A 13,927-nucleotide genomic window follows, 5' to 3' on the forward strand; every position below is an offset into this window, starting at 1 on the left:
CGAAACGGACATGCCCCAGGGCCCAGAGGGTTTTCATATATGTTCCACACAGGGGAAGGTAGCTCTGTAGCTGTCTTTTATGGCAGTAACCTCCCTGAGGAGATGGCCACTGTCTGAAGGCCAGAAGACCAGTGACTGGGCTGCTGGGGAACATCTGGCTCGGAGCATTTGAAGTCTCTGAACTGGAGCACAGCTGAGATTAAAGAAAGACTTGGAGGCTAGTTTGTGTGAGCAGAGACCAAGTGAGCATTGAATGTGAATAAAGAAGAAGAAGAAGAAGAAGAAGAAGAAGAAGAAGAGGAGGAGGAGGAGGAGGAGGAGGAGGAGGAGGAGGAGGAGGAGGAGGAAGAGGAGGAGGAGGAGGAGGAAGAGGAGGAGGAGGGGGAGGAGGGGGAGGAGGGGGAGGAGGGGGAGGAGGAGGGGGAGGAGGGGGAGGAGGAGGAGGAGGAGCAGCAGCAGCGGCAGCAGCAGCGGCAGCAGCAGAAAGAGGAGGTGGTGGAGGAGGAAGAAGGGCAGCAACTTCTGGGCTCTGGATAAGCAGGTGCAGGCAGGGGACTGTGGTCATCCTAAGCTGTAGAAACACAGAGGTATGGAGTCCAGGGAGAAGACATCTGACTCACTGCAGAATCTGAGGCCCACTAAAACAATATAATTGAAAGAAAATAGGGACTCAAGGTATAGGCAATTATTTTAATCCACTAAAGTATAAAAGACAATTTTTTATTGGATACTTGTGAACATATTTATAGGAGACTTGGAGTACTTATGTTTTTTTCCCTGAAAGGGACAATCTTGTCTGCTGGTGATGACAGACAGTGGGGGAGAAGTGAGAGACGGACAGCATCTTGGGGCTGATGGGATGATGCTCATGGTTGTCTCTTGCTATAGCTGCCCTGGCTTCCTCTGGGTTCTACAGGATGCCCAGCTACCTCTCTACACACTCCTCATTATTTAGATGCTTCCGCGTGGTAGAAAGACCTTTACTTATAGCAACTGAAGAATACGAGGCAAACGCTCATCTGAGAATCATGCCCAGTGGTGCCAGCCTCACTCCAACGGGCTCACTCTGCAGGGGACCCTCTGTGCCATCTATAGTTACCTGAAGAGTGCACCTCTATGTTCCCAGTGGACAAAATGGCAAGCACTTTCAAATCCCTACCTGTGTTCCTCTAGCCTCGGGTGGATGCCTGAGGGCCTTTGGTCTCTTCCATCAGTGTATTAAGGAGGGAAGATGGAGATTAAATAATACAATGCACACCCCATGAAAGGGATCTGGGGCACTATAAGCTCATAAGTGATAAATACTTAGACGATTTTGTACAAGGTCTGGCAGCAAGAGGAAAGAAGAAGGTATTAGGACTCGGGACTATGGACATGGGTCAGTCTGTAAAGAGCTTCCATGAAAGCAGAAGGACCTGAATTTGAATCCCCAGCACCCACATAAAAAGCTAGGTGTGGCATGGGCCTGTAACACTGCTGCTAAGCAGGCAGAAACAGGAGGGCGTCTGGAGCTTGCAGACTAAGCAGCTCAGCCAATCAGTGAGCTCCAGGTTCCGGGAAAGCACCCATCTCAAAAATAAAGGGGGAGAAGTGACTTAGGAAATGATTCTTAACATTGGGTACACACATGTGTATGCACACATACCCACACACTTTTGCACCCACCTACCATTGCACTCCCCCGTACACACAAAATCTTTGTGCTTCAGGAGTGAAGCAGGGCAGGTAAGAAGTCAACACTATGGAAACTAACCTGTGGCTCTATCCAGTGCGATGGTCAGGAGGTCAGCTGGGATGGCTTTCAGCTTCTCTATCTCCCAGATGCCTTTGTGCTACAGCGGTGAGCTGGGGGGAGGGGCCAGATTGTTCCCTACAGCGTCATGATGCTGCACGTCACAATTTGATAATAAAACAGTGAATTCATGGAGGGTACTATGGGGTTGTTCCTCTCTGGGGATGTGATGTGACACCCCTGGGAGAAAACCTGTAGCTCTTAGGAGGAGAGACTACAGTGTTTTCCAAGCCACACGCTTTCCCATTGCTAGAAAGACAAATCATGTTCGTTTATTAAATAGTTTGCATAATTCCTTCTCCCACATGCTTCTAACACACAGCCCGACGAGAACCCGTGAAAGAACATGAAGGCGTGGGCCACCTGGCCCGGCTACAGGTAAGAAGTTTTGTTCTGATCACAGTGACTTTTACTTCCTTTTCAGGGACTCATGGTGTGTGACCTAATGCTGTGTTGGTATTCTAGAACGTTCCTTCTGGTTACCCCTGATCACCAGAAGGAACTAGATACCCAGTGGAGAAACTAGATACCCAGTAGCGTTTGTTGAATTTGTCATGTGAGAATTGCGTTTTTCCTTAGTTGTAGAAAAATGGGTCCTTTGATGATTGGTAGGCCTGGAAGGAAACTGGGTCCCCTTTTCAGGCTTCAGCTGGAAGGGTGGCTCCTCGGTGCTGGCCACTTAGGCTTGTTACCTTCAGTTTTCAGTGAATCTCCTTGCTTTTCTTCCACTTGTCTCTCTGTATAATGAATCACTTTATTACAGGGACTTATTTTATTTATTTATTTTGGAGGCAGGATTTTTCTGTGTAGCCCTGACTGTCCTGAAATTCACTCTGTAGACCAGGCTGGCCTTGAACTCACAGAGAGCCGCTTTCCTCTGCCAGCCCAAGTGCTAGGATCATCTGGTTCTATATGGATTTTTTTTTCCACTCCAAATACTCTTTTCCTTTTAAGTCTCATGGAGTTCTTACTGGCCTCTAAGTCCCTATACAGCCTCCACCTAGTGAGTGATAGAATTGTAGTTGGGTACTCTGCCATGCTTGGGTTTAGTGTGTGCTGAGGAGGGAACTCAAGACGTCATGCAGGGTGATCAAGCACTCTATTGTCTAAGTTACATTGCTAGCTTCCCACTCCACATGTAATAGTACATGCTGCCAGCTCTTGGGGGCCCCACTGAAGGATGAGATTTAAGAGTGTCTAGTATCCTCTGTGATTTAAATGGTACTGTCCCAAGATGAGCAGACTTCTGATAATCTTGGAGTCTTGGACTGCCAGACCTGATTCCTTCTGATTCAAGGCTCATCCACTAAGGAAGAAGAATCAGACAGCATGTGTGGTAGACCGAGGAAACTACTAGGGCTTGCCACCACCCAGACCCTGCCTAGGGACATGATGCTTGTACCAGGAGATTGGTGACCTAGTTCAGTGTCAAAAAGAATTAATGCTGTGTTTTACCTGGCAACTGTGTTTTTTTTCTGTCCCCTTTGGCCTAGTTGGGCCCCATGATATTGTTTTCCCTCCACATTGCTTTTTTCTGGTCATCCACTACACAGAGCAAAGGAAGTGTCCATTTTCATCCCAAGAGGTATCACAGCCCTTTTCACTGGCCTTTACTCTGGGTGGCGGTTCATGGGCACTGGCTCTGGGGTCAGGGAGTTGGAGGTCGGGGCAGATTTCTGCTCTGATGTTCTCATTTGGAATCCCCTTCCCCAATCACCTACCCCCCCAACCTCCCACCCCCTGGCTACAAAGCACAGTTGGAACCTGCCTCCAGCCACAGATACACATTGTCACAGTCATAGGTGGAAATGCCAGATCTCAGCGAAGAAGATTGTACGAAAATCACAAACATATAATGTTGGGAACATGGGTTACCCAAAGCCTTTCCACATGCGGAGGAAAACCATTTAAAATAAGATTGTTGTTGCTTCGTACTCAGATTGTACCATATAAAAATGAAGTGCAGTTCCTGAATCTCAGGTACCAACAAAAGGCAGACTTAGAATTGACCCAAAGCAGAGGATATTTATATTTACTCATAAATGGATGATGATGATGGTGGTGGTGGTGATGGTGATGATGATGGTGATGGTGGTGATGATGGTGATAGTGGTGGTGATGATGATGGTGATGATGATGATGGTGATTATGGTGGTGGTGGTGATGATGATGATGGTGGTGGTGATATTGGTGGTGATGGTGGTGATGATGATGATGGCAATGGTGATGATGGTGGTGGTGATACTGGTGGTGGTAATGATGATGATGGTGGTGGTGGTGATGATTATGGTGGTGGTGGTGGTGATGATGGTGATGATGGTGGTGATACTGGTGGTGGTAATGATGATGATGGTGATGGTGGTGATGATTATGGTGGTGGTGGTGGTGATGATGGTGATGATGGTGGTGATACTGGTGGTGGTAATGATGATGATGGTGGTGGTGGTGATGATTATGGTGGTGGTGATGATGATGATGATGGTGATGATGGTGGTGATGATGATGACTGTGATGATGGGGTGGTGGTGGTGGTGATGATTATGGTGGTGGTGATGATATAAGTATTTATAACTGATTTGTTCTTTATGGTACTGGAGAAATAGCTCAGTGATGAAGAGCTCTCACTATTCTTGTGGAAGATCGGGCTTGGGTTCCCAGCACCCAGTCTGTCGGTTTCTGGCCTCCATGGGAACCTGCACTCACCCAACCAAACCCATACACAGTCACAAGCAGCCACATAAGTTTAAAACATTAAAACGAACCAGTCCCTAAAAACTTTTTGAAGGAGGTTTTCCTGGTAGAAAATGCGGGTTTTGACAACTTGTGCCCATTGAAATCTTGCCCTTCTTCATAGTTAATGACCTGGTTTGCCCGTTCCAGGCTGACAACTCTTTGTGAAATTCCCTCTCTGTGACTTTGGCTTCCTCTGGTGCTGTGGCCCATTTTCCTCAGAGCCTGCTTTTCCTCCAGAGCAGTCCCTCAGAAGACCCCTTGTGCCCTCATTGTGGCAAAGTGTCTTTACGGTGTACCTGGACGTTGAACTCATGTATGAATTCTGGCTGAGGCTGGTCACCCCTCCTGAGGACTTGCCTTGTTCATTGGCCACTATCCCCAGTGTCTGCTCAGCCTGTTCGGCCCCTTTCTCCTACATCTTCCCTCCTGGAACTTAGGCATCTGTGGGTTAGTCACTCCAGTGGTGGCTCCTGCTTCTCCCTCCCCACCCCCACCCCCATTCCTTGCCTGTTGCTCTGCCTGCTCATCACAGTCTGTGCAGGTTTGGTCCTGCTGTTGGCCACTCCTGCAGAAAGCACACAGTAACTTGTTTCTGCAGGTTGGTGAGGGTTTTAAGAACATTCGCCCGGGAGCTCCTGGCTGAGCAGTGGTGCCCAGGGGGCTCCTGGAGGCAGGACAGGAGGCTGTTCTTTCCACTGAGAAGCTTATTATCATTAGATCCCACATCTAACCAAACTGACAGGATTAGCCAATCCATGAGTATCCATCTAACTTCTCTAATCTGCAACAGGCCCATGGAACCAGGGTTATGCTCAGATCACAGAGTCCCTGAAAAGCCAACTAGGAGATTGAGTCCTGTATGTCAAAGCAAAGAGCCTTTACTCTTATTCAAGTTTGAACTTGGACTCTTCATGTGTCCTGCGTATTGATGTGATCTGAGAGCCCTGAGCTCAGTTGGGGTGGGGTTTTTTATAATAGCAGAGGTTGGGCTGAGGGATTTCTGAGGTTCAGGACCCCTTATTGGCTGACATTTGTCTAGGGGTGTCCTGATGAAAAGTGATGGGTGTGTGCTGGCAGGTGACCCTATCCACAATGGTTGGAACGTTGGGAATTTTCTTTGGATGGTCTGTTCCTGGGTGGTCTCAGTTTGTGGTCTTTCTTGGAACCAGGTATTGCTTTAGTGTAAAGTACTGAGACTTGGGCCTCTATTGAGCTTGTCATGGCTGGGTCCCATAACCAGCAGGATGAACCCGAGTGTTCCTCATTTCTCAGTGGACACAGCTAGCCTCCCAGGGCCCATGGCTATCAATTAGCCATAACTGGCAGTCAAGTCAGCCTAAAAGTCAACCTTACCTACCTGGCCTTTGTCACTCGGGCATGTCGATTGTAGGTGCATCAGAGTGGGCCAGGCATGCAGAGGCTGTGGCATAGCCATGATGCTCATCTTCCCTGCTGCAGCTGTGTGTGAGAGCAGGTGCAGGGCACAGCTGCACTGAGAGACTCGCACCTGGTTCATGGCTCATCTAGAAGGGGATGGGCCAAACCTGGTATGACCCCTGGTATGCTGTGGTAGGTAGAAACGGGGGTGAAGCTGGGCGTACCTCTGAGAAGAGAGCCTCAAATGTGTGTGAGACCTGTGCATGGGACTGCACCTGCAGATAGCGGCTGGCAAAGGGTGGCATCTGTCTGCAGGCAGGGCTCCATCTGCCTGCCCAGATGCCTACCAGCTTGTCTGAGAACTCTGGAATAGCACTTACAGAGCGGCCCAGATCTACTGATGGTAGCCATACGGCAGTAATGGAGACTTCTACTCTGGTCTTGTTCTGACCCTGGGGTCATGAGAAGGTCTGCCTCTGGCCAGTCTATGCAGTGATGATGGAGTGTCAAGCTAATGACAGCCTTACTTCCCTGTGCTGTTCCGGGGGCCCAGTGGGCTCTGCTGCTAGAGTCAGGTTGGATCTTTTGCTGCCTGTGCTATCCAGACCAAATGCTCTTCCTGGAATGAAGGGAATTTCCTCAATTTCCAGGGATGCTGCTACAACTGAAGAACCAACATGCATTAAAACAACAACAAAAAGAAGCGTATGTGTGCCTGTTCATGTGTGCACGAGCCTGTTTGTGTGTGCACGTGCCTGTTCATGTGTGCATGAGCCTGTTCGTGTGTCCAGAAGCCTGTTCATGTGTTCATGTGCCTGTTGAGGTCAGAGGGTAAACTTGACTGTCAATCTTTAGGTGCCATCTATCTTGCTGTGGTGAGATGGTAGGGTCTTTCTATGGCTTGGAGCTTGGCAATTAGGTCAAAAAATTAACCAGTGAGTGCCGAGACTGTCTGTCTCTGTCCTCCAGCCCCAGCCTTCCAAATTTGGGTTCAGCGGAAGAATTCTGACCCGCAGGCTTCAAGGCAGATCCTTCGCAGACTGAACAGTCATCTCACATTGTGCCAACAACCTTCTTCGGCTCTGGGCAGGATAAGCAGGTGGATCTGAGTCTGCCCAAGATGGACAGACTTGACCTTAATCCCAGGACAGGCTGTGGACTGAGCATGTAGTATTTTGGACCTGGGTTTCTTCATTTGTGAAATGGGGACATTTACCCTCCGCAGGGCTGTTGCTAGAACTCCAGAGTAGATTCTTGGCTCGTGTGTATTGTTGTCCTTCTCGTCACTGATAACAGCTGTGCACCATGCCACGCGCCATCATGCACAGCTATTGTGATGGGCAGGCGCAGGTCTGCTCCCGCCTCTTCCTGAGCCACACAGGGAGTGTCTGCCTTGCTTCTTAGTTTCTGGCACCAAGCCTCCAGCCTGGGTGCCAGCTCTTGTTACAAAGCTATATCTCTCTTTTTTTTTTTTTTGCTTGAGGAGTTCTTCTCTTCGGATGCCCTGCCTCAGTTCCCCCGCCTCCCTTAGCACTGATGGAAACATGTATCTTGCATCCATCTGAGGGCAGAGGCAATACTAGTGGATGATATGATGTCTCCCTACCTCTGTGCCAGCCTCTTGAAACTCAGGGCTCCTTCCACACGCCAGCCCTAGACAAGACACTGATGTCTCATGCCACCAGCCCTGCATCCTAGACCCCTTCTTCCTCGACCACTTGAAGACCCCAAGGCCAGTCTGGTTATAGGAAGGAAAACAAACTCTAGGCACTTCTGTAAACATACAGGAAAGGCTTGCCTGTGATACCCAGAGGGTAGGACAGGTACCAGGAGGGATCCTGGGTAGCTTGCATGATCAGGGTACTTGGTTCAACCTTTGTCTGTGGAAAGTAGACCCAGGAAGCAGCAAGCTCATGCACTCACTGACCCCAGCGTGCAAACAGGTAGCAAACTGTCTCTTCACTTGTCCCTCTTCTGATCCAGCAGGAGAGCCTCTGCGATGCCAAGCGGAGGACTTGCCATGGCAAAATGTGCCTTGGGCTGCTGAGAAGGATGGCCTCTCATCTCCAGTGTCAGTCAGCTCTGACTCGTACTGCAGCCTAGTCCTCCCAAGACCTGGTTCTGCTGGGCTCTGTTTCCTTTGTTGTATGATCTTGCAGCTGGTACCTTTGAAGACTGGCCCTAGCAGACCCCACTGGCTAGTAGCTCTACCCTGGCACAGGGAGGTCAACAGTCACAGTTTAGGGCTGGGGTTGGAGAGGTCCATCTCCCATCATGCTGCTGGTCAGGCCTTACAGCTTTCCTTCACATCTTCAGATTTGCAGCTGAAACCTGGTCCAGCCCTCTCCTCACACACGCGCCCATGCAATCCTGCAACTCTCTGCCTGGGTCTGCTGTCTCAGACCCAATTCAGAGCTTTGACAGTTGTCTACCGCGCAGACCCTGGCATTTCTCAGGGCAGAATGAAGAGTGTCTTTTAGGATGTAAATTTGCATTGTGAGCCCCTGAAAGGAGATGTAGAAGTGGGGGAGGACCTCCCTGACAGGTCAAAGGCTCAGGACTTGCCAGTGTGTTCTTGGGATTGTGTACAAAGGCCACAGGAGGGGACAGGCACCGGGGACAGAGAAAGGACTGTCATTTAATCTGGAGCTCATTAATTGGCCGGGGAAATTTTGAGAAAAGTGGCGAAGGTGGACCGGAGGAAACTGTCAGCAAGCTCTTCTAAAATGTGTTTCCTCCCAGCCTCCCTCCCTCTCTCTGGTTTTTTTTCCTGATGGGGGGGATGGGCAGGAGACGTTTTATATGGAAAACAGTGAGCGTGAGCTTTAGCTGAGAGCTAGAAACTCTGACTAAAGTGAGCACACACAGGGGTAGTGGTGGCAGTCACATGGGCAGTATATCGTTTACCTAGGTGTGCTTGCAGGGACGCCCTTAGCAACAGAATGGAGTTAACACACAGCAGGCAGTCACCAAAGGGACCCAGCCAGGAGTGGCCACCAGAGTTAGGACTCGCAGGTCACTGCAAAGTTCAGGAGATCCAAGCTGGCCATATCTAAAGGAAACACTGGCTAGTTTGGCGTGTTTATACTTAGCACCGTTTAAAAGGAACTATTATTTTGCTTATAGTTGATGGGGAGGTTGAGAAAGTAGAGTCGGAAAAAGAGAGAAGGGACAGGGTGCCAAGGGTGCCAGGGGTCCCAGGCTGAGCTGGTGGTGATCGGAACAAGCAAAGTGAGTGTTTTAGAGATGAGATAGAGACGAACCTAGCTGGAACTCAGGAAGGGTACTCCTCATGCTGTGGAAGGGGTCAGGAACACATCTGCCTGCCTGCCCACAGCATCGTTGGTGCACAAAGATTCCAGCCCAGAGGGGTACACTGCTAGGTGCCTGCGGTAGCAGCTTAGAACAGTCATGTGGGCTTGTGGGGCTGAGGGCTGCTTGGCTGGCATCTGATGCAGGAAAGGCATCGGGAAGATAAAGCCTTTAAGAGACAAAGTGTTTTTTTTTTTTTTTTTGTGATGTGTTCATGGATCCACCCACCCCACCTGTTAAGCATCAGGGGACATTTGTCTTGCATTGTTATTCCGCCTCTCCAAGTATGGTTTTGTTCAGAACCGGCTTCACACCTGCAGCTGTCATCTAGGGTCCCAGACAGCAGGTCACAAGATACAGCCCCGCAGGGGGCCCCACAGCCTTAGCTGTGCCCCACCCCCATGGAACTCGACCTCTCTCTATTCTGGAAAACAAGTAGTCCCTGACCCTGACGTTGAGGGTTATTAATCCTTTATCCATGTCACATGAATAACTGTAGCAGGAAGCATGATTCAGCCAGGGCCAATAGATCTCAGGTCCTGGGTGATGAGTTCTGAGTGGGAAGGGTCAGGGCAGCAGGGACAAAAAGGTGCTTAGACTAAAGAGGGCCAGTCAGTGGGAGACAGATCAAGCCTGGCGGTGGGATCCCGCAGGCAGTGGCTGCCAATTCTGAGGGATCGGGGTGTGTCTCGGCGATGGATTGCTTGCCCAGCATATGTAAGGCCTTGGGTTCTGTTCCTAACATATCTACACCAGCAACTCCAAAGACAGTAACAAGAAAGGAGGCACGAGGAACTAACTAGCAAAAGGGCTGAAAAGAAAGAGGAATTCCCAGATGCAGAGCAGACAGGCCGCAAGGATGAGACATACGCGGAAGACTCATGCGGGAATAAAGTACAGACGGTAACTAGAAGGCAGGGCTCCTAGGATGGCAGGGACCATCTTATAGAGCTGGGCAAGAATCTTAGATGAGACACCTCTCTGCAGGGAAACTGAGCCTGACCTCTGAAACCTGGCACTGGAGGAGTCCCATGTGCAGTGGAAGCCCACAGGGCCACTGTGCCCAGCATGGAGGCAAGACTTCTTTCCCACATCCATCCCTGGCACCTTCTCCTGACCTGCCTAAGAACACCATCCTCAGCTGGCACAGTGAGAATGCTCAGTGACCCACATCTTGTCCACAGGACCAACCTGAGACACAAAGGCTTTTGTGGCCAGATTGCAGTGAGATCTTAGACATCTTGGGAGAGTTTCATAGAATGACAGCTTTGGAAATGATGTCCTGCACTGCCAGAACTCTTCAGCCACTCCACTGAAGGCCTGAATCCCAGAGCCTTGCCTCTCAATCAAACAGTTGCCAAGCTTGTGTTGGGGTGTCCTGTCTATAGGCTGCTTCCCTCTGGATGGCTGAGAAGTGGCTCTTGGAACTGAGCCAGCTTCCTGGGCCAGATCTGGTTCTGAACACACCAGCTTTGTCTCCCAGCAGCCCCTTTGACCTATCAACGTTCACTCTGCTTCTTCTCCAGTCCCCCAATACCCTATCAACTGTATGTGCTTTCCAACTTTGTTATTTAGACACTTCTGGGGGCAGAAGAGCATGGGCAGGTCTCATTGACAGAGGCCAGGATTCCACAGACAGTTACAGAGGCCTGGAGGCACCAAGAGAGACTGAAAATTGAAGGTAAATGGTGAGAGACTGTTCTTGCCCCATCCTCACACCTGGAGATGATAGCTTTCATTACTGTGTGTACGAAGGTCCTTTTTCTCTTGGGTAGCCATGGTAGAAAAGGCTGGAAAATCACTTCAGGTGTGATGCAGTGAAGCTGAGTTAATTCCCGTGAAGAGCCCAGAGCTCGCTCTTTGCAGACGTTAGCTGGTTCTACCCTGGCTTTACTGAGTTTTTGTTGACTAAGGGGTTGCTTGGTTTGGCTTATGGTTCAGGAGCTCCAACACATGTGGACAGGGAGGGTGTGACAGAAAGCAGCTCCATTCATGGCGGACCCGAAGGAGGGAACAAGTATGCCTACACCTCCTCCTCTTTCGCCTTTTATCACGTCCCCCCCCATAAATGGTGACACACACGTTCGAGTTTTCATAAGCCCAGGTGTTCTTTACCAGTCTCCTAAGCAGGCCTCAATCCAATAAGTGCAACATCAAGACTAACCATCAGGAACAGAGATGATGGGATCCTGACACCGTTGGGGTCCCTGTCCTGTTCCTCCTGAGGCCAGCTAAGGGAATACTTGGCATCCACTGGCTTCTACGTAGCATCATCGCTAAGCTTCTTGAAGAGAAAGATTTCAGGGCAGGATAGGGAAAGGAGAAGATGGGAATGGGACCAATTATTTAGTTGGACAACAGTTAACTATCCAAAGAATGATGGGAATATGTTAAATAGATAGAAGCCAGCTCCTCTTTGCTGAGGGAATACAGAGATGAGCGGCAAAATAAATATCGGGAGTAGTGTATTATAGCTCAACAAATAAAGCAGAAAACCACAAGCTGGGCGGTGGGAGCACACACCTTTAACCCCAGCACCTGGGAGGCAGAGGCAGAGGCAGGTGGAGCTCTGTGAGTTCAAGGTCTACAGAGTGAGTTCCAGGACAGCCAGGACTGTTACACAGAGAAACCCTATCTCTAAAAACCAAAAGCAAAACGGAGAACAGAAACAAACAAACAAACAACAACAACAAAAAACCCTCAGAAAACCACATGTCAATAAACAAATGAATGAATTGGACATTTGAGAAAGATTGAGATATTTAAAGTGTAGTTAGGGAAAAAGAGAAAAGGTGAGGAAACCCCTTATAAGATCAAAGGAAAGAGCATCTGGATGGGAACAAGTTGACAGTGTTCACACTTGGTGGACTAGCAGGGAAAATCAGTTCCAGGACAGGCTCCAAAGCTACAGAGAAACCCTGTCTGGAAAAACCAAACCAAACCAAACCAGACACCCCAGTATGGGAACTGGAGAGATGGCTCAGAAGCTAAGGACACTTGCTACTCTTCCAGAGGTCCTGAGTTCAGTTCCTGACACCCATGTCAAGCAGTCCTCGCCTTCTTCTGGCCTCTGCAGGCAGGCACTTCTCACACATGCATGTGCAAGCACACACATGTGCACACATTAAACAAAACAAAACAGCAACCTAAACCCTCCCAAACTCCAATGGGGCTTGGTAGCTTGAGGTGGCAGGTGCTGTCATTTGCACGTTGCCTCTGGTGGCCAAACAATGAGGACATCCCTGCAGGTGAGAAACAGCATGTAGGGATGGAAAGGCATTGGGTTGCCATGCCATGCCAAACGTCCTTTCTTCTTTACTAGAAACATTTCTGTAGGTTTGTGGTGACTTTGAGATGAAAAGAAAGACCGAAAGGAAAAGGGAAGCTATGTCTCCCTGACTCAGTTTACCTCTCTGTTGACTCAGGGGCATGTCAAATATAAATGAAAAAGGAAACATTTAGTTCTACCAGCATGTAGCTCAAATCCCTGAAGGATCTGCTAAGGCGTGTGTTCTTGACTGGCCTTCAGCGTTTAGGTATTTTTAAACTGAATTGCTTTAACTGTTTTGAAGCTAATATCTCTATCCACTGTGGTTTTAAGGGTTTGAAATAGCAAGGCTTTAGAAGGTTGTCCAAGTTGGGAAAATGAGCCTCAGGTCTGACCCAAGGCATTCGGTATCTCATTAGGCTTTCTGAGCTTTGATACATTCTCAGGGCGGAAGTTTCCGGCCTCTTTGAGAACAGGAGACTGTCAGTCTTCACATTGCAGAGGGAGCAGGGAAAAGGGTGCTTCGCGCCAAAGGTTCAAGAACTCGGCCCCTTCGTCTGTTTAAAGGCAGCTGGGCATTAAAAATTCCAAATGTAAGAGACAAGAATGCTAAGAAATAAAAGTGTGTATGTACATGTATGTGTGCGCACATGTAAGTGTGTGCAGGTGTGCAGCTGTACAAATGTCCTCTGGTATTACTCTCTTCCTCTTTTCCCTGAGAAAGGGTTTTTCTCTGAATTTGGAGCTTATCAGTTTTTACGTGTGCGTGTGCGTGTGCGTGTTCATCAACTCTTCCCAGCGTGACTGGTCACTGAGTTTGTGGGATTAACTCTGCTCCACACACGCACATACACACACTGCCACACCACCAAGTACAATGGTTGAAAGCTCACATGGCCATCGGCGTTTTTAGAGGGCAGAGATGCAAACTCGAGTCCTCATGCCTGCATAGTGAGTGCTCCTAGCCATGAGTCATCGTCTTAGCTCAAATGAAACATCTTCTTAATTGACACCTAAAACTCAGAAAAGATCATCAGTGAGGCACCATGTGGCCTTTTTGATGCATGAACACACTGTATTGTTCTAAATCAAGGTAAGCTTCTACCTCCTCCTTTGTCATTTCCGTATAGTGAGACCCTTTGCACTCTCTCCTAATGGTGTAAATGCATGGGGCATGGTTGTTACCTACAGTTATCCTACTGTTCAACAGCACCCACTGATCAGCCTCCCTTCATCTCTTCCTCCCACCCAACTCTCCAGTATCTTGTAACCACCATTCTGCTCTCAACTTTATGTGTGTGTGTGTAGTCGGATTTTTCTTTGGGCTACCAGTTCACAAATAATAACATGGAGGCTTCTCGTTAAGTATGAAAGCTCGGCCTATAGCTTAGACTTATTCCTAACTAGCTCTTATAACTTAAATTAACCCATTTATATTATTCTCC

Source organism: Myodes glareolus, chromosome 1 (assembly GCF_982192425.1).
Source record: "Myodes glareolus chromosome 1, mMyoGla1.1, whole genome shotgun sequence".
Classification (NCBI taxonomy): Eukaryota; Metazoa; Chordata; class Mammalia; order Rodentia; family Cricetidae; genus Myodes; species Myodes glareolus.